The sequence below is a fragment of the Aquarana catesbeiana genome, linkage group LG01 (assembly GCF_042186555.1).
Source record: "Aquarana catesbeiana isolate 2022-GZ linkage group LG01, ASM4218655v1, whole genome shotgun sequence".
NCBI classification, from domain to species: Eukaryota; Metazoa; Chordata; class Amphibia; order Anura; family Ranidae; genus Aquarana; species Aquarana catesbeiana.
The window spans coordinates 591,723,967-591,746,132 of NC_133324.1; the positions used below are offsets into that span (position 1 = coordinate 591,723,967).

General features: G+C 44.5%; 1 protein-coding gene and 1 long non-coding RNA gene across 4 annotated transcripts in view; one reads left to right on the forward strand and one right to left on the reverse strand.

Annotated features, from left to right (window-relative positions):
- Positions 1-22,166, forward strand: part of PSD3 (pleckstrin and Sec7 domain containing 3) — an 864,447-nt gene that overhangs the window by 190,091 nt on the left and 652,190 nt on the right. The window lies entirely within an intron of this gene.
- Positions 1-22,166, reverse strand: part of LOC141107486 (uncharacterized) — an 88,316-nt gene that overhangs the window by 46,559 nt on the left and 19,591 nt on the right. For both annotated transcript variants that reach the window (XR_012235919.1, XR_012235918.1), the window contains exons 2-3: positions 12,619-12,698; positions 1,124-1,207 (exon numbers count right to left, since the gene is read on the reverse strand). This is a non-coding gene — a long non-coding RNA (uncharacterized lncRNA). The remainder of the gene's footprint in view (positions 1-1,123; positions 1,208-12,618; positions 12,699-22,166) is intronic.

The window sequence follows — 22,166 nt, forward strand, 5'->3', positions numbered from 1 at the left end:
TCTTGAACATAAGAATATTAAACAGATTCGTTTTCGGTTATGTGACAGTTCTCAGAAAAACAAAGCTATTTTGCTAGAAGAAGCTCCTTTCTAGAATACCTGCAACTATAACTGAATAATTATTTATAGCAAATTTTGCTTTGGGAGTGTGCCCCATGAGAGATGACCATTGTGCTGGTGGCTGCTCTCTAATGCCGCGTACTCACGAGCGGACTTTTCGACCAGACTGGTCCGACGGACAATTCGACCATGTGGCTTCATCGGACCTGCAGTGGACTTTTTCGGTCAAAAATCTGACAGACTTTAGATGTGGAACATGTTTAAAATCTTTCCGACAGACTCGAGTCCGGTCAAAAAGTCCACTCGTCTGTATGCTAGTTTGACGGACAAAAACCCACGCTAGGGCAGCTATTGGCTACTGGCTACGAACTTCCTTATTTTAGTCTGGTCGTACGTCATCACGTACGAATCCGTCGGACTTTGGTGTGATCGTGTGTAGGCAAGTCCGTTCGTTGGGAAAGTCCATCGGAAGTCCACCGAAAGTCCGTCGGATAGACCGTCGGACCAGTCCAGTCGAAAAGTCCGCCCTTGTATACGCTGCATTAGTGGAAATGCAAAGTCCTCTCTCCCATCGCCTCATAACCCCACAGCAGTAATCTTTTGGTGCTGCGGGGGTTAATACAGCTGCGTGGACTCGTCACAGGCACTCGTCAACAGTGCTGACTATGTATGCTCTTCTATTCATTTCATTAGCTTCCATTCATAAAAAGCTCTCTGTGAATGGAGGGAGGCAGACCTTTTTATTTATCTGCTCGTTCTCCATTCATAGAGAACTTTTCATTGATAGAATCTATAGTACAGATTCTATGAATAGAGGAGGGGGGCAGATAAGGCGGGTATAGTCTGCACTCTTGAATGCATATGATAGGTGCAGTATTTGTATTAACCCCAGTAGCATTGGAAGATTGCTGCTGCTGGTATGTGGGGGGGAGGATTTCAACTAAGACAGAATCCACCAGCATGAGAGACATATCTCAAAAAAGTAAGTACCATCCCTTATGCTGATTTTAAAATGAGCTAAAATTGGGTTTTGAATTTGGCCCCAGCAGCATCTCATACATACCTTCCCTTTTACTCTCCCACTGCTCTGTTTTGCTGAGAGAAAAGTGCCCGTCCCCTGTCGCCGCCACTGCCATCGCCCGATCTGCTGGAGAAAGGAGAAGTTCAGTGTTAGCTTTAAGTTTGTATTAGTTGGAGCTTACGCAGGAGTGAGGACTGCCCCTGTGTAGCGTCACATATGGCGACCCATCACATTTGGCTACCCGCTGGAGTGCGCATGCGCGACGCCACCATATGCGTTCCAACACTTTTGTGACAAAACAGCACAGTAAAAGCGGTTTCACCCCTAAGTCCAGGTTCAAGCCACTTTGCAACAGGGCCCCTCGCGGGCTCGCTTCGCTCGCCGCGCTTCGCTCACCGCGCTTCGGGCATGGCCTCGCTTCGCTTGGCATAATTATATTCTATCTCTATGTCCACTTGGATGGTGGGGCTTGAACCTGGACTTAGGGGTGAAGCCACATAATAACTGCGCAAGCGCAGTTCAATGTCAGTTCCTTCACACTATCTGACGGTTTTAGTGTGTCGTAAAAGTGTTGGAACGCATATGGCGTCGTCGCACATGCGCACTCCAGCGGGTAGCCAGATGTGATGGGTCGCCATATGTGACACTACACCTGCCCTCATGTGATGGCACCAATCCCTGATTAGCCAATTGCCAGGCAATATTATTATACAGGTTTATATAGCATTAACAGTTTGCGCAGCGCTTTACAACATGTTTGCAAACAGTACAATTACAATACAATTAAATACAGAAGGAATCAGAGGGCCCTGCTCGTTAGAGTTTACATACTACTGTCATGTACAAGGTAGGGCAGTGAGTCACATGATTTCCTATATGTGAAATCGCCAGGTATTTTCCTTTGTTCTCATAGAGGAGGGCCCAGGATCAAACTGAACCTGTTTCTTCAGGAGCACCTCATCAAACGTCTGAGAGTCCAAATCGATTTTTTTTTTTTATCATATGATCAGTAAAAAGAAAGACAAAGTATATTATTGTATTGATTAAAAGCAACAATAATTATAGTTTTTATGACAGTTTTTTTGTTACTGGCAGTGTGTGCAGCATGGAGCATGAGCGCTTTCACCTTTAGGCTCCGTTCACATCTAGGTGTTGCTATTTTACAGGTGTTTTTTGGACGTTTTTGCAGCATTTTTGTACAGGCGTTTTCAAGTTTAAAAGGCCACCAATGTAAAGGCAGTAAAACGCCTGTAATCTGCAAAAAAAGAAGCTCATGTACTTTTTTGGCATTTTACTTTAGGTGACAGAACACTCAGATGTGAACAGGGGCAATTGAAATGAATGGGATTTGTCTTGTTGGGCATTTTTAGAGCTGAGGCTTAGAGCAGAAGCCTTATAGGTGCCTTATGGAAAAATTTCCCCTTCACTCAGGGCCGGACTGGCCTACCGGGATACCGGGAGATTTCCCGGTAGGCCGCCTGAGTTGCGGCTGCAGTGCTCCCCTCCTGCTCCTGTGTGTCACGGAGCTGGCTGGATATGTGTTCGGCGGCCGCGCTGTAACATGGTCCCGCCCCCCTAGACCGGCTTGTGTGATAGTGGATAGAATCAGTGTTCCGCCTATCACACGAGCCGGTCTAGGGGGGTGGGACCATGTTACAGCGCGGCCGCCGAACACATATCCAGCCAGCTCCGTGACACACAGGAGCAGGAGAGAGGGATCCAGTAGATGCCCGCCCGTACAGTCCGCCCTGTGTGCCTGTATAGGAGGATCGGCGGGGGGCCGCATATAGAGGAAATTAGCTTTCTATATTCCTCCATGCAGCCGCTGAATACTTGCAGGAAGGAGAGGAGGAGAATCAAGTATTCAGCGGCTGCATGGAGGAATATAGAAGGCTAATTTCCTCTATATGCGCCGCCCCGCCGATCCTCCTATCCAACTTCTTTTACTGCCCCCCCCCCCCAGTTCTCCTTGTGCTCCCTGGCTCCCCCCCATGCTCTCCTCCCCATCACCACACTCTCCAGCGCCCCCCCCTCACAGTTCTCTCCACCCGTGTTTTTTCTGCCCCCCCTGCTCTCCAGCTCTCCCCATCCTACTCTAGCCACCATCCCAGTGCTCGTCACTCCCCCAGTGCTCTCCACCCATGTTCTTTCTCTCCCCCCAGTGCTCTTCAGCTCTCCCCATCACTCTCCAGCCCCCACCCCAGTGCTCTCCGCCCCCCACAGTGCTCTCCAGCCCCCCATTCTCCGCACCCCTGTTTTCGGTCCCCCCTGGTGCTCTCAAGCTCCACCCATCGCTCTCCAGCCCCCCCCGTGCTCTTTGCCCCCGTGCTCTCCACCCCTGTTTTTTTTGGCTCCCCCTCCAGTGCTCTCAAGCTTCCCCCCCAGCACTCTCCTCTCCCCACCCTTGTACTCTCCACTCCCCCCTGCATTTTGCCCCCACCCATGTGCTCTCTAACCCCCGCCAGTGCTCTCCAGTCCCCCGTGCTTTCCACCCCTGTTCTTTCTGGCCCCCACTGGTGCTTTCAAGCTCCCCCCATTGCTCTCCACTCCCCCCTGCTCTTTGTACCCCCCAGTGCTCTCCACCCCTGTTTTTCTGCCCCTCCCCCACTGGTGCTTTCAAGCTCCCCCCATTGCTCTCCACTCCCCCCTGCTCTTTGTACCCCCCAGTGCTCTCCACCCCTGTTTTTCTGCCCCTCCCCCACTGGTGCTTTCAAGCTCCCCCCATTGCTCTCCACTCCCCCCTGCTCTTTGTATCCCCCAGTGCTCTCCACCCCTGTTTTTCTGCCCCTCCCCCAGTGCTCCTCGCCACCCCACACTCTTAGCCCCCACAGTGCTCTCCACCTCTGTTCTTTTTGGACCACCAGTGCTCTCAAGTCCCCCCCCCCCAGCGCTCTCCGCTCCCCATCCCTGTGATCTCCACTCCCCCCTGCTCTTTGCCCCCACCCATGTGCTCTCCAACCCCACCAGTACTCTCTGCTCCCCCTTCTTTCCAGCTCCCACCCAGTGCTCTCCACTTCCCCAGGACCAGAGGACAGGCTGACTGGGGCCGGAAAATGAGGATGGCTGAAGGTGCAGGTGGCCAGGGACCACTCCATCTCACAGCAAACAGATCCTCTGGAAGGAGCACTGTCCCCATCCAAAACGAGAACAGACCCTGCCTGCTGTTGGCCATCATGGATATCCTGCTGGCATGCAAGGTACCGTACCGAGCATTAACAACACACCTTCCCACAGACAGGGACTTCTGACTGGGCCATGGGGCACAGGAGGGGCTGCAATGATGGGCACAGTGAAGCTGCATTCCTGGGCACAGTGAGACTGCATTTGATGGGCACAGTGAGACTGCATTTGATGGGCACAGTGAGGCTGCATTGATGGGCACAGTGAGGCTGCATTGATGGGCACAGTGAGGCTGCATTGATGGGCACAGTAAGGCTGCATTGATGGGCACAGTGAGGCTGCATTTGATTGGTACTGATGAGGCTGCATTTGATGGGCACTGGTGAGGCTGCATTGAGCTCCTGTATCATGTCTGCAGTCTCTGACCATCTCCTGTATCATGTCTGCAGTCTCTGAGGGAGTCTGCAGAGGAGTCAAGAGTGGGAGCACCGCCGGGACGGTGCACCTGAGAGGAGGTCAGTGACAGCACCGCTAGGCCAGTCTGAAGGGGGGTCACTGATGTAAGGGGGGAGTGAATACGATAATATAAGGGGGCACCGATATAAAGCACATCCTTATATCAGTAACCCACCCCCCCTTACCTTAGTGTATTCTTTCTGCGGAAGGTGGTTCCCCCCCCCCCCTCCCACGTTCTGAGTTCCTGGGGTCCCCCTTGATGATTGATCACTTACCACTTTTAACTGGAATTTGCTTTTATATATATATATATATATATATATATATATATATATATTAAATATAAAGCCCTATGTGATTTCATATCTGTCTTATCTATATATAATACACTCTTCAAATGTGCATTTTATGGTTTTCCCTTTCATGAACAAGAAATCAATGACGTTATGCTGTTGCGGTGGTATAATAATGCTGTGGGGCTGGTATGAAATTTTTTCCAGGGCTGGATGTTATTCCCAGTCCGGCCCTGCCTTCACTTCTGTTCTGATGATAACTGTCCTCTCCACACTTCCTATGTAATCTATAAGAGCCCTCCAAGTTCTTACTTGGACTGCAAAATTATTAGAGTGTAGGTTTACTTAGAACCATGCAATGAAATAGATTGTACTTTGAGGCAGTTATCTGCACCTCTCAGTACAAGTAAAGTCCCATCCTTAAGCAGAGAGTGAGAGTGGTGTGGGAGCATGTGATTAGGTTTCTATAAGGAGAGGGGAGCAAATAAACAAAAAAACCCTGCCACTAATTACCAATGAAGGGAATAAAAAAAAAAAAAAAAAACCCCATTGGCACGAAACATAAGTTAAGGGAGTTTAAAGCGGTTGTATACCCATTTTTTCCTACAGGTAAGCCTATAGGAAGGCTTACCTGTAGGTAAAATTAATATCTCCTATATCCCCTAAACCTGTACGGTTTAGGAGATATTCACTTTGCATGCAGCCGCTGACGTCAGCGGCGCATGCGCTGTAATTGCCCGGCTGAAGGTCCGGCAGATGCTGCGGGACCTTGCCAGGAAGAAGACACTTGTGTGCATGCGCGGGAGTGACGTCATCGCGGCTCACAGCACTGGAGCCACAAACCCAGAAGACACGCCGAGGGCAAAATGTCAGCTCCCTTGGTGTGGACTGGGATTAGATACCGACGCCTCTTTCTAAGGTAAGTATTTTATAATGAACAAGTATGCGGTGCATACTAGCTCATTATTATGCCTTTTGCCTTTACATGTTTTTTTTGTACATTTTTTTTTTTTTTTTTCCTGTGGGTATACAACCGCTTTAAAGAACACTGAATACAGGCCATCTGTGGGTTACAAACAAGATAGGGTCTGTAGGTTTGAACTTAAGTTGAATTTGTATGTAAGTCGGAACAGGTAAATTTTTTAAGTGTTATGCCCTGTACACACGGTCGGACATTGATCGGACATTTCGACAACAAAATCCATGGATTTTTTCCGACGGATGTCTGCTCAAACTTGTCTTGCATACACACACGGTCACACAAAGTTGACTGAAAATCAGATCGTTCTAAACGCGGTGATGTAAAACACGTCCGTCTGGACTATAAACGGGTCAGTAGCCAATAGCTTTTGTCTCCTAATTTATCCTGAGCATGCGTGGCACTTTGTGCGTCAGATTTGTATACACACGATCGGAATTTCCGACAATGCATTTTGTTGTCGGAAAATTTTATAGCAAGCTCTCAAACTTTGTGTGTTCGGAAAATCCTATGGAAAATGTGTGATGGAGCCTACACACGGTCGGAATTTACTACAACAAGGTCCTATCACACATTTTCCATCGGAAAATCCGACCGTGTGTACAGGGCATAACTCTAGCCAAAAATTTTTTTTAATGTTTTTTGGATAGGGAAGGGTTAACACTGGAGCTGCACGATTCTGGCCAAAAAGGAGAATCACGATTTTTCTGCTTAGAATAAAGATCAAGATTCTCTCACGATTCTCGCGGCATAACATCATCTTTCACATTGCACAAAGAAATTGGGCTAACTTTACTGTTTAGTTTTTTTATCAATTCATTAAAGTGGGTTTTTTCTCAAAAAATTGCGTTTGAAAGACTGCTGCGCAAGTACAGTGTGACATAAAATATTGCAACAACCGCCATTTTATTCTCTGGGGTCTCTGCTAAAATATATATATATATATATAATATCTCTCTCTCTCTCTCTCTCTCTCTATATATATATATATATAGATATAGATATAGATATATATATATAGAGATATCTATATAGATCTATATATAGATCTATATATATATAGATATCTATATATATATAGATATCTATATATATATAGATATCTATATATATATATAGATATATATATATATATTAATATTCTATCTCTATATAATGTTTGGGTGTTCTAAGTAATTTTCTATCAAAAAATACAGATTTTAGCTTGTAAACAACAAGTGTCACTTCCCTCATTTACAGACCAAGTTAAAAGGACAACATGGTACAATGTTTCTCCTTATCTCTGTCTAAGCAATGTTGTCATAAACTTGGCAGGCTGCCTGTTTTTTTTTTTTTTTTTTTTTTTTTAGACAGCTGTCAGCTGTGAGCAAAGAACTTTGCATAGAATCAGAAAATGCTTTGTTAAGATCACAAGGGGGGAAGCGAAGCATTGCAATCTGATTCTTTAACAATTAATTGTGCAGCTCTAATTATCACCCCTGTAATGTTTGTGTTGCTGTCTGTGCCCCTGTTCAGAAGATTCCATCTCACTTTCTGTCCCTGTGACAATTGGATTTTGAAAAATGTTGGTTGTTGTGGAAACAAGGATTGGTGATAAAGCTTCAGTGGAGACCCCTTTTTCCCATGATAACTCTTATGCCAAGTACACACGAGCGGATTTCTCGTCGGAAAAAGATATGACGGCTTTTCTGACGGGATTCCGCTCAAGTTTGCGTTGCATACACACGGTCATGCAAAAGTTGGCTGAAATTACAAACGTCAAGAATGCGGTGATGCACAACACTACGACGAGCTGAGAAAATGAAGTCCAATGGTTCCGAGCATGCGTCGAATTGTTGCCACAGACGATCGCATTTTCGGATAGGAACTTTTCCCGACCGAAAAATTGAGAACATGCTCTCAATCTTTTGCTGGCTGGAATTCCGCCAGCAAAAGTCCGATGGAGCATACACGCGGTCACATTTTCTGACAAAAAAATCTCATCGGCCTTTTGCGGGCCGAAATTCCGATCGTGTGTATGCGGCATAACAGGAGTGAATTTCCCTTCCTAGGGGTAGATTTCTTCTCACTTCCTGTTGTCTCCCTCCGTTTGTAAGTAGGAGTCGTTTGTAAGTCGGATGTTTGTAACTAGAGGACCGCCTGTATAACCATCAATGGCAGAAGGGGAATGTGGTATTTTATTGTGTTCTCTGACCCCAATGCTGGGGGTTATTACTGCGTCCGCTGCCACCAATGTTGGAGGCTTTATTGTGGTCTTTGACTCACTGACACCAGTGTGTCCACTGACTTCAGTGTTTGAGACTATTGTGTGACCTATAATGACATTGATAATGGGGGCTATTATTGGGGTCTCTGACTCACTGACACCAGTGCCAGGGGTTAATATTGTGGTCTCTGACTCGCTGACACCAATGCCAGGGGTTAATATTGTGGTCTCTGACTCACTGACACCAATGCTTGTGGTTATTATTGTGATTTCTGACATCAATGCAGGAATTAATTATTATGGCCACTGACACTAATGCTGGGGGTTATTATTGTGATCTCTGGCACCAATGCTGGGGGTTATTATTGTGATCTCTGGCACCAATGCTGGGGGTTATTATTGTGATCTCTGACACCAATGCTGGGGGTTATTATTGTGATCTCTGGCACCAATGCTGGGGGTTATTATTGTGATCTCTGACACCAATGCTGGGGGTTATTATTGTGATCTCTGGCACCAATGCTGGGGGTTATTATTGTGATCTCTGGCACCAATGCTGGGGGTTATTATTGTGATCTCTGGCACCAATGCTGGGGGTTATTTTTGTGATCTCTGGCACCAATGCTGGGGGTTATTATTGTGATCTCTGGCACCAATGCTGGGGGTTATTATTGTGATCTCTGGCACCAATGCTGGGGGTTATTATTGTGATCTCTGGCACCAATGCTGGGGGTTATTATTGTGATCTCTGGCACCAATGCTGGGGGTTATTATTGTGATCTCTGACACCAATGCTGGGGGTTATTATTGTGATCTCTGGCACCAATGCTGGGGGTTATTATTGTGATCTCTGACACCAATGCTGGGGGTTATTATTGTGATCTCTGGCACCAATGCTGGGGGTTATTATTGTGATCTCTGGCACCAATGCTGGGGGTTATTATTGTGATCTCTGGCACCAATGCTGGGGGTTATTATTGTGATCTCTGGCACCAATGCTGGGGTTTATTATTGTGATCTCTGGCACCAATGCTGGGGGTTATTATTGTGATCTCTGGCACCAATGCTGGGAGTAATTATTGCAGCCCCTGACAACGCTGCTGAGGGTTTTGGTAGTGGCCAGTGACATCAATGATGGGGCTTATTGTACTTCTCTTCAGTGTGCATTGTGGTACGCTGTAAAAAAAAATACAGCAGGACTCAAATTTTCGGCCATTGAGGTGTGTTACAGACTGTACATTTTAAATGGGCTGCCTAGCCTAATGTATTGCACTTCTGATAAGAACTTTGATGTAAGGGGAGACTGACATTTTGTTTTATGTAAATGTTTTTTGTTCTAAATCACATGCTGTTAAATATTCAATTTCCATTTGATCAGTACATTTATAAAACTGATTATTTTTCAGCCCACAAATATTTGCAAGATATACAATGTGGCATTTGTACTAAAAGATTTGGAGTCCCCTGCTCTAAAACACTGCATTTAAGATGTTCAATGTGAGACAACTGAATGGGGCCAACCTTTGTTGTGCTCTCTCTTCAGAAAGTTCTTTGTACTCCAAGTCCTGGTTCACATGCGTTTTGACTTGCAATTTGACATTTCAAATCGGCGGCAATTGCCAGCAATGTCACTGTCCTAATCGGTGCGACGCTGCATTTGCAGCGCCGCACTGATTTCAAAAAGTAGTTTCTGTACTACTTTTTGCGATTTCGGGGTGCCATTTCCGTTGACATCTGTGGAGAAACCTGCATAGATGTCTGTGAAATCGCCACTGACATCGGTACTGACATGCGGGAGTGAAACTCGCACGACTTCATTCCCGCAGCTCAGTGTAAACCTAAGCTTAAAAGAGAGAGTGAAAAATCAAAATACGGTATATACACTACAGTGGAAGTAAAAAGTCTACACACCCCTGGTAAAATATCAGGTTCCTGTGATGTAAAAAAATGAGACAAAGATAAATAATTTCATAACTCTTTCCACCTTTTTAATGTGACCTATAAACTGTACAACTCAGTTGAACAACAAACTGAAATCTTTTAGGTGAAGGGAAGTAAAAATAAAATAATATGGTTGCATAAGTGTGCACACCCTTAAACTAATACTTTGTTGAAGCACCTTTTGATTTTATTACAGCACTAAGTCTTTTTGGGTATGAGTCTATCAGCATGGCACATCTTGACTTGGCAATATTTGCCCAATCTTCTTTGCAAAAACACTTCAAATCTGTCAGATTTTGAGGGCATCTCCTGTGCACAGCCTTCTTCAGATCACCCCACAGATTTTCAATTGGATCCAGGTCTGGGCTCTGGCTGGGCCATTCCAAAACGTTAATCTTCTGGATGTATGCTTTGGGTCATTGTCATGCTGAAAGATGAAGTTTCTCATCATGTTCAGCTTTCTAGCACAAGCCTGAAGGTTTTCTGCCAATATGGACTGGTATTTGGAACTGTTCATAATTCCCTCTACCTTGTCTAAGGCCCCTGTTCCAGCTGAAGAAAAACAGCCCCAAAGCATGATGCTGCCGCCGCCATGCTTCACTGTGGGTATGGTGTTCTTTTGGTGATGGGCAGTGTTGTTTTTGCGCCAAACATATCTTTTGGAATTTGGCCAAAAAGTTCAACCTTGGTTTCATCTGACCACATTTTCCCACATGCTTTTGGGAGACTTCAGATGTGTTTTTGCAAAATGTAGCCGTGCTTGGAATTTTTTCTGTGGAAGAAAAGTTAGAATATGGGAGATTGTTGTCACATGTACCACACAGCCAGCACTTGCCAGATATTCCCACAGCACCTTTAATGTTGCTGTAGGTCTCTTGGCAGCCTCCCTGACCAGTTTTCTTCTTTTCATCAATTTTGGAGGGACATTCAGTTCTTAGTAATGTCACTGTTATGCCATATTTTCTCCACTTGAGGACTGTCTTCACTGTGTTCCATGGTATATCTAATGCCTTGGAAATTCTTCTGTACCCTTCTCCTGAATGATACATTTTAACAATGAGATCCCTCTGATGGTTTGGAAGCTCTCTGCGGACCATGGCTTTTGCTGTAGGATGCGACTAAGAAAATGTCAGGAAAGACCTACTAGAACAGCTGAACTTTATTTCGGGTTAATCAGGGGCACCTTAAATGATGGCGGGCGTGTACTGACTCCTATTTAACAGTTTGAATGTGATTGCTTTAGGGCTGCAACTAACGATTATTTTCATAATCGATTAGTTGCTCGATTATTGTTTCGATTAATCGATTAATCGGTTAATAACCTTAAAAAAAAAAAGTGTGGTGTTTATTTAGTTAATATTTAAAGTTTAAAAAAAAAAGCAATTTATTCTTAAATATCTCTATGCAGTGGTAAATATAAACAACCAACTATATGGTTAGGGAGCAAAATATTGAATCCACTCTGAGAATAACAGACAGAAGAGATATACTGTATATACACTATTAGAGGAGATATACTGTATACACTATTAGAAGAGAAATACAGTTTTTTGGCCAATTTGTTGTTGGGCAGATTAAAAAATAGAAATTGCTGCAAAAACGCATTACATGCTTTTCTGCAGCTTCTCCATTGAAGTATATTGAACCGAAAAAGCACCGTTTTGCGTTAAAAAAAAAAAAAAAGTCCTTGACCCTTTCCAAATACGAAGCGGCTGAAAAAAAGCATAGATATGAACGTGTCCCATAAAAAACACAAAGATGTGAACCAGGTCTAAGACGTTTAGTAACATAATGGGGTTAAAAAAAACTAAAATGAGCCCTTTATAGTACAAAAAAAGCAAATCACTACTGTAAGGGTTTCATTTTTTTACAGTAGAACTGTGAAAGTAATATTTACAGTAGCGATTATTTGCTCTTTTTTGTACTATAAAGAGCTAATTTTATTATTTTTAACCCCATTATGTTACTGGCCGATTAATCGATTATGAAAATAGTAATCGATTAATTTCATAATCGATTAGTTGTCGATTAATCGATTAGTTGTTTCAGCCCTAGATTGCTTAATTCTGAGCACAGCTACATCCCCAGTTATAAGAAGGTGTGCACACTTATGGACCCCCCTTAAAAGATTTCAGTTTTTTTTATCAACTGAGTTGTACAGTGTATAGGTCACATTAAAGGTGGAAAAAGTTCTGAAATTATTTATCTTTGTCTCGTTTTTCTACATCACAGAAACCAGACATTTTAACAGGGGTGTGTAGACTTTTTATATCCACTGTAAAATATAAGTTTAAAGACATAAAAAAAAAAAGTATTGACATAAAATCGATGTACTTTGTATTTATTTTGATTCAAATGGGTTTTGATTCTGTTGCATTCTGAAATGATCCATAATATTGTATGAAGCTCAATTCTGTGATCACTGTAGCACAAGAATGTAAGGTGGGGGGAGCAAATAAATTTTGTGGCACCCCCACTAATGAGACTGTGGCAGACCTCAAGTGTCTTTTGGTCCAAACATTTCACTGTAAATAGTACTTACCTGTATCAGCTGCTGTTGTATGCCGATATCAGTTGCTTGTGAATGTTTGATAATGTTCTTTGTCACGAGCCTCAAGCAACCTATAAAAGACAGAAAATTGCGTCAACAAGTCAGAGCAACGGAACACAGCCGGCATAGGAGCAATCTATCATCCCTACCATTGTCGCGGTCCTAAGTTATGTGGTTTTGTCCTTTCTGTCAAATCGAACAGTGGTCATTTTTAGTTTTATGGCTGAGTTAAATGTGATGGTTAAATGTAATGTTCTTATTTATTACAAATATTTAGTAACGTGGTTCTGGTTCATATAGTAGTAAAATGATTTAATTACTTATTTTATCATGAACCATTAATAAAGGGTCATGGTCATTTCAATCAATATGTTGTATTGTATTTTTATTAGTTAGGTTTGGTTTCTGCCTATGGTCCCATATACTTGTTCCATAACTGAGAGTTTGGCTCCGTTCTCACTAGTGCGACTTGTCATGCGACTTTGGACACATAAAGTCACATGACAAGACGCAACCCATTTATTTCAATGGCACCCTTTCCAATCTAAGCGACTTTAAAACAGGTTCCTGCACTATCTTGATACAAATTTCTTGCGACTTGAGTGCCAAAGAGTGTAAAAATAGCATGAAAGTCACACTGCAAATCACGCAACTTTTGAACTTCCCTAGTGCCTAAAACTGCTTTTGTCTATTTTTTTCCATTTAGGCCCAGTTTACACTGATGCAAATTCTAAAGCGTTTTTGATATGCTTCGAACGCATAGATTCGCATGTTATCTGAAATAACTTTGTTTTCAAAGAAGGCCGTTCACATCAATGGGGTGCGATTCTGATGCGGCTAAAAAAGGGTCATGTGTGAGTTTGATCCGGTACGGTGTAAATTCAGCTCCATAGACTTCAATGGGAGTGGATTTAAATCGCATTCCTGTGTTCACTTTGAATCCAGGTTTTTTGGGTTCTATTGGCCAGACACAAATTTGCGTTAGAATCACACTTAACACACAAAAATTGCACTGTGAATTTGCACGACAATTGCTCTAAAATGTTTATATAATTTGCACCGCAGCAGTGTGAACCAAGCCTTAAAGTGGTCCCAAAAAAAGATATTAAAGACTGATTTTTTTTTTTTAAATAACAAACTTGTCATACTTACCTGCTCTGTGCAGTTGTTTTGCACATAGCAGCCCAGATCCTCCTCTTTTTGGGCCCCTCCCTCCTGTCAAGTACCTCTACAGCAATCAGCTTGCTATGGGGGCACCCAAGCAGGCTCGCTTCCAAGCCATTGCTCTGTCCATTCAAACACAGTGCGCGGCTCGGCCTCGCCCCCACTCTCTCCTTATTGGAGGAGTGCCAATGGCTCCCACTGCTGTCTCAACCAATGAGGAGGCAGAGACACCGGAGGGACGCTGCACATTGCCCGATCGAAAGGGGTTCAGGTAAGTATTGGAAGGCCTAGGGGGCTGCTGCACACAGAAGGTTTTTTATCTTCATGCATACAATGCATGAAGGTAAAAAAACCTTGACCCTTTACAACCACTTTAACATTTTTACCTTAATGCATTCCCTGTATTAACCCTTTGGCGCCAGCCGTACGCATATATGTGGCCTCTCGGCAGGTGGTCCTTGATGTTGAGTGGCCACATATATACAACCCTGTGTTTACAACGTGCTGAGAGCGCACTCCATGGCAGCACGGTAGCCAGCGGGGGTGAGTAAGCTCCCAATGCATCCTTGCGTTTGGGAGCTTTCTGATCATGTGACCGCTGTGAAAGCCAATCACAGCTGTCACATGACCCAAATGCCCACCTCCCAGCTTTTAGAACTCTTAAAGGGCTGGGAGACAGTCGGCAGAAAGGGGTTAAAGTAGAAAATGTTTAGGTAACAGTATTACCCCCTCATCTCGCCCCCCTCAACCTAAGTCCTCACTCAATCCAGCGCTGTGCTGGTCTACAGTGGCTGCTGAGGAGGAAACATTCTGCCTTCCCACCAACTGGTTTACCCCAAAAGGGCTGGATCATCACACTGCAACCGCTAGCATTGCATGCAGTTTCAGGGCAGTTACGGCACGGCCCCATACACTTTACCGGGTCATGTTTGGCAGCGGTAAAGTTTTTGCTATGGCATGTGTACATAGGGCCCTAAGCGGCTGCATTGCCTTTCTAAGGTGGGTGGTCAGGGGTGGTAAAACCGGGGCTCAAGTGCCTGCTTTTACTGCCCCCTGGCCACCTGTGTGAACAAGCTGATTTTTCCTGTAAGAGCAAGTTTTTTTTGTTTTTTTAATCCAATTTAATCTTGTGTACCTCTACTGCTTATCCTGGAGCCCATTTTTCCCTTGGTGCTGCATCTTTACTTAGGACTAAACCAGGATTAGGGATAAGCCGTATACCCCCCGGTTCAGTTTGCACCAGAACTTACGAACAGGCAAAAAATTTGTACGAACATGCGAACACCATTAAAATCTATGGGACACGAACATGAAAAATCAGAAGTGCTCATTTAAAGGCTTATATGCAAGTTATTGCCATAAAAAGTGTTTAGGGATCCGGGTCCTGCCCCAGGGGACATGTTTTAATGCAAAAAAAAGTTTTAAAAACGGACGTTTTTTCAGGAGCAGTGATTTTAAGGGTGTCCTTAGTATGCCTGTAAAGTAGCGCATCTTTTCCGTGTTTATAACAGTGCCACAGCAAAATGACATTTCTAAAGGAAAACATGTCATTTAAAACTACTGAGTGCTGTAATGAATTGTCAGGTCTCGGCATTATAGATAAAAATTATTGAAAAAGACAGCATAGGTCTCCCCCCCCCCCCCCCAGTCCATTACCAGGCCCTTTGGGTCTGGTATGGATATTAAGGGGAACCCTGCACCCAAATTTAAAAAAAAATTGCGTGGGGGTCCCCTCAAAATCTATACCAGGCCCTTCAGGTCTGGTATAGAAATTAAGGGGAATCCTGTGCCAAAATTAAAAAAAAAAAAAAAAGGCGCAGGGGCCCCCCCCCCCCAAAAAAAAATCCATACCAGCCCTGGATTTTAAGGGGAGCCCCGAGCCACAATTTTAATAAAATGGCGTAGGGGTCCCCCCAAAATCCATACCAGACCCTTATCCGAGCACGCAACCTGGCAGGCCGTAGGAAAAGGTGGGACGAGAGAGCGCCCCCCTCCTGAATCATACCAGGCCACATTCCCTCAACATAGGAAGGTTGCTTTGGGGTCCCCCCCAAAGCACCTTGTCCCCATGTTGATGGGGACAAGGGCCTTATCCCCACAACCCTTGCCGGTGGTTGTGGGGGTTTGCGGATGGGGGGCTTATCGGACGGGGGCTTAATAGACCCGGTTCTTTTCTTCACGGAAAGTAAAGTGTATTGTCAGTGTGCGCATATTTTCATTTATTGCAGTATTTTTTTTGTAGTATGTCCTCCACATTTTTGCAAGTTTGTTTCTCTGTAGTTTTGTTCTTATATTCAGTACTGAAAATGTCTACATTAGCCACTAGAGGGAGCTTTCAGATGAATCTCTCTGCCTCCGTGTTGATAAAAGATATAAAATAGCATTAGGGAACATTGCTGTCAGTGAGTCAGCTGACTGATATTCTTGCATTGTGAGGAGGAACAGTAAAGCACAACCATCGTGTAAACCTAATGTAATGAACAAAAATGGCTGCCCCTATGTACACATATAATTGCAATGGGGGTTATTTACTAAAGGCAAATCCACTTTGCACTACAAGTGCAAAGTGCACTTGAAATTGCACTGAAAGTGCACTTGGAAGTGCAGTCGCTATAGACCCGAGGGGGACATGCAAGGGAAATAAAAAACAGCATTTTAGCTTGCACATGATTGGATAATAAAATTAGCAGAGCTTCCCCTCATTTCATATCTACCCCTCAGATCTACAGCGACTGCACGTCCAAGTGCACTTTCAGTGCAATTTCAAGTGCACTTTGTAGTTTGCACTTGTAGTGCAAAGTGCATTTGCCTTTTGTAAATAAACCCCCATTGTATCCATTGAGACAAGGTTTTTAAAATATTATCATGTGCCTCCCCCCAGATGGCACAGATATTAGGGCATTTAGGCTAGGTTCACACAAGCCCATTCCACCACTGCAGATCACTTTTCAGAGTGCAGCTATGCATTCGCTGCCAGGCATTCAGAAAGCAAGCCTGCTGCTCCCTGAATGACTTTTATCTTTTGCCACGTGGCAATTTAAAATGGAACTAATGCACCACAATTGCAAGCCAAAAGCTAGTGGCTTGGCCCCTAGCTCTTGAATGGGCAAGTTTGACAGGTGGTGCTGCCTTTCAATTTGACATACCACATTAAATTTGCTGTGACGCAAAGCATCACAGCTGTGCCATGTAAACAGCCCAATCTGGCTGTATAGTAGGAATTTGGTTGGCTGAGCAGGGGGCAGCTCAACTGTGACTCAACCACCTGTTTTTACTGCCCAAGATCTTAGTCTAGGGGGTGTATAGAGTAGAAGAATACTTTATTCCTCACTCTAGCAGGTTTTCTCCCTTCCCTACAACCTGTCCCACGAAGATCCTCCTCTCTGTTGGCTATACAATCACTACCTCTCTAATGTTATCACATGCAATGCAGGACCAGCAGCATAGGTGTGCCCAAAGGGTGTGTCAGGTGTGTGCAGATTCCACCTGTATATTTCACCGAAGCTTCTATTGACCCCAATCCCTGCCCTACTGACACTGTCCACTGCTCTACTGACACATACACATGCACACTCACGTGTGTTTGAGCTTTGAGGTGCACACCACCCTAAGGCAATAGGCTGTGCACACCGATGACCAGCAGTATGTGAGGATGGTAACAGCCCACTCACATACCAGTTGTGGAGGAGAGCGTAGGCTGCCAGGGGAGCAAAGAATAAGGCAAGTATTCCTCTACTCAACAACCCCCCTGGACTAAAACAGCACTTAAAGGAGAAGCTATTTTGGCTAAACTTCTGTAAGTCACAGGAGTGAAGGTCGTACTGCACTCTTGTGACCTGTTTTCAGCTGACAGCAGGCTAAAGTCCACTGTGAGCTGATGTCACTCACACAGTCAATGCTCTGAAAAAATCCCAACCATATGGTTGGGATTCACCCATAACCCTGAATTGGCACCCGGCTCAAGCAATCCACCCCTCCATAGCCCAGCACTCCAGTGAGCACTGGAGGGGCAGTGTCACGTACCTGGTGGTTGAGCCGATATGCAGAGGGAGGCCTCTCTTATGTCCCTGACTTGCGGCCCCTGGTAGAGCAGACAGGAAGCACAGGAGTACAGGACAGCACGAGTGCCTGGCAGGATCAACACCTGGTGGGCCGAGGGTTGCTGGGGGGGGGGGGTTGCTGAGACAACTGGACAGCAGGTGGGATGCAGCATACTGGAAGCTGAAGCAGGCAGGCAGACACTTACAGGATGCAGGAAGATAGTCCCAGGGATTGGAACACAGGAAGGTCAGACAGGCCGGGTCATACACAGACGAGCAGTACAGGAGCAGATGCAGGAAGCAGAAGGAGAGTCACAGAACAAACCAGGTCGGTAACGGACTGGTACGGATGAGCCAGAGGGTCAGACAGAAGCGAAGTCGTGGACAGGCCGAGGTCAGGTGCAGGCGGATGGCAAAGGGTAGTCACAAGGCAAGCCGGATAACACAGGAGCGGATCAGGAAACATGGATAACTCTCAGGGAACGCTGTAGATCAGACAGCAAGATTTCCTTGTCGGCAGATTTTAAATAGCGCGCCTGGTGCCGGTAATCGCGCGCTCACGCACTCCCGTGTGCACCAGAGCATAGGCGCGCATGCCCGTACGCACAGGCACCCGCAAGCACGCACCCACTTGCGTAGAACTGCTGCTCCCAGCAAGCCTTTCCTGACAGGCAGAGCCCAGAGTCAGTGACTGACCGTCACAACTCTGCTCAGAGCCGAGGGTAGATATGAGCGATCAGTGCTCTTTGATCGCTCAGCTCTCAGCGCAGAGCCAGCGGGGGAGATATGCAACATCAGATTGATGCTGCATCCACCTCAGTGAGTATAAATGTTTTTTATTTTTCCAGACTTCTCTTTTAAACCTTTCTATCTGGGTGATGTCACATGACAGTAATATTTTGCTGGTAACTGGAGTTCATCTTTAAGCTGATCTCTTTCACATATGTTTTCAAAAAATGAATATGGTATACTATTGATTCCATTGAAAAAAACGTCCCTGTTTATCTCTGTGAACTCCAAGTAATGGAAGGTAAACTGTTTTTGATGAGAAAATGAATGCACAAAATGTGTAAGGCATAAGATCCAATTCAGGTCTTATGGTAGTGAAATTGTGTAGGAGGGAGAGCAGTGTTGCTGCAGCTGCTATTGAGTGCCAAGGAAAAACATGTTCCATTGTAGGGAACTTCAATTATCTAAAAATAGATTGCTAAGAAACAACCTGTGTGGTTCAGGTAAAAAAAAAACACATTTTATACATGATGCAGGCAACATACACAGGTGCATTTATTCACTACACTTTAAACAGGACCCTAAAATACAACCTAGCCTGTTATTTAAGTTTCTCTGTTCGTTTTTATAGCCCAATATGTCCAAATATAGCTTTCTTAAGGCGGTATTCAACTCTAATTTTAAAATTGCTGACAGGTAGGGTTTTTAAGACAGAAGATACCTTATTGGTCTCTTATGTCATAAATGCTTCCCTGCATGGGTTATGCAACTGCCCTCAGAGATAGGACAGTGACAAATAAAGCTGTAAGGGCATCACTTCCCTGATGAAGTCGCGTGATCTAACACGTTGGGAGGAGCTGGTGACGTCACACCGCGAAACCAGAAGTGTGCGGCCGGCCATTTTGTTGGAGGTTTTCCCCATTGTTATGCTTGTATATTGCTGTGCACCAGTATATGTGCACATTTTATGTTAAGTATATTGGATTTTTAATGAAAACATAGTACTGGAGACAGAGAGCATTATATATCCTGTTTTTTTTAGGTTCCATATTAAATTTGGCCTAAGGATTGTGGAGAATGGGAATGGATTGAGGAACATCAGGGAGCTGGAGTGAAGAGTACAGCATTATGTGCATTATGATCATTCATGGTTTATGATTACATATCATTTGAAAATGCAGACACAGTGGACTTTTTTCTTGTGATAAACTTTTGTAGGATATTTATGAATTATTCATGTATTAATTAATTTACAGTTGAGTATACTAAGTACTGCGCGACACTGTTAACACTGTTAATAGTTTTTTTTTCACCCTTTCCACTCCTAGCAAGCCTCAATATTTTGCTAGTGTCCTTAGGAGAACAGGCATTCTCTCTTTGCCTGGAAAGAATCAAACCTTTTTTTTAATTTTGTATTTTGATTATTTTCTCAATATTTGTCTACTAGCAAATTTTTACTGAAGATCATTTTTGCAACCTCCAGATCAGCTACTGTTCAACTTTGCCCTAGTGACAATACCTGGATCCTGCTTGGAGGAAGGTGTGAGGCTGGCTTATAATGTTGCCCTCTGGGCACTGGACCCTATGGTAAGCACCCACCCAGCCATGTAGTGCAACACGTTGACGTAGTGCCCTCTGGGCACTCGACCCTATGGTAAGCACCCACCCAGCCATGTAGTGCAACACGTTGACGTAGTTGCAGGGTGCTTTAGAGGTCCAGAGCCATGGTACAGTGCATCTGGAAAGTATTCACAGCGCTTCAGTTTTTCCACGTTTTGTTATGTTACAGCCTTATTCCAAAATGGATTAAATTCATTATTTTCCGCAAAATTCTACAAACAATACCCCATAATGAGAACGTGAAAGAAGTTTGTTTGAAATCTTTGCAAATTTAATAAAAATAAAAAATGAAAAAAATCACATGTACATAGAGTATTCACAGCCTTTGCCATGACACACAAAATTGAGCTCAGGTGCATCCTGTTTCCACTGATTGTCCTTGAGATGTTTCTACAACTTGATTGAAGTCCACCTGTGGTAAATTCAGTTGATTGGACATGATTTTGAAAGACACACACCTGTCTATATAAGGCCTACAATTAACAGTGCATGCCAGAGCATAAACCAAGCCATGAATTCCATAAAGATGTCTGTAGACCTCAGAGACAGGATTTTATCGAGGCACAAATCTGGGGAAGCACTGTGAATACTTTCTGGATTCACTGTAACTCTGTCCCTAAGGACTCTTTAGGAAGCATGTCCACCAGGAGGCTAGGGGATTTTCTCCTACCTTCCTGTACATCTGCTGGGGAACCACATGGTGGATTCTGAAGCTGTAGTAAGCCAGGGATGTGCTCCAAGTTCTTAGGGGTTAATTTTGATTTGACACCATTTTTTTCTGCCTGGCTATTGGCACCTACCTATCAAAAGAGGATTTTTGTGCCGCTGTGTATTATTATTATTATTATTATTATTATACACGATTTGTATACCGCCAACAGTTTGCGCAGCACTTTACAACATGAGGGCAGACAGTACACTTACAATACAAATCAATACAGGAGGGATCAGAGGGCCCTGCTCGTTAGAGCTTACAATCTGGAAGGGAATGTATAAACTTATTTGGAAATATCCACCCCTATTGGAGGTCTCAGGCCATACATTAGGTACCACAAGCAAGCCCCCTCATCCTCTCTCCCAGAGTCCATCTCGTATATTCCCTTGGCTGCTTCTGCTTTTTCAGATGAAGAGGATGAAGATAGAAATGGGATAGTTCGATCTAAATCTGTTCACAGGTTTCAAGCCAAAAGAAGGCATCCACCTTATACTGGATCTAAAGATTCTACAGATTATGCTGGATTTTTAATGGAATCCGCCCAGTCATTCATTATTTCCCTTCACCTGGGAGGTCTCCTGACATTTAGGTATCAAGGGTGCTTACTTACACATGCCCATCTTTCCGACACATCAGTGCTAACTTTGTGTTTTGTTTGGGCGTGCAACATTAGCAGTTTGTTGCCCTTAACTTTGGGCTGTCTACTGCACCTTGGTCTTCACCAAGGTGCTAGGCCCTTTCTCACTCTGCTTTGCTCTCAGGCTATCCCCATCATGGGATAGTCGGACGATCTCCTGCTGAGGGGACAGTCAGCTCAGACTCTGTCAGACAATGCCCTACGGACAATGCAGACCCTGCAGAGATTCAGTTTGTTCCTAAATCTCCATAGATCAGCCCCCAGACAAACGCCAGTCTCTCCACTCTCACATGTGGACCCTATGTTCCAGGCACTGCCAAACCATTTGTTTTTGTATGAGGGTTCTGGGCCTAATAGTGGCCTCCTTCATAGCAGTCTGAGTTCATTGCAACTTAAAATTTTGTCAGCATGGGAGAATTAGGCTCTGGTTCTGGATTGTGCCATACACCTGACCAGCAAGGCAGGCTTGCCCTGGTGTGATGGACCTTATGACCTGCACTGGAATCAGGGAAATCCTTCCCCCTGATGGCCTGGAAGGTGCTCATGCTGGATGCCAGTCTTTTTAGGCTGGGGAGGTGTCCTGGACACTCTATCAGTGTCAACATAAGAAACTCAGCTAACAATCAAAAGCTCA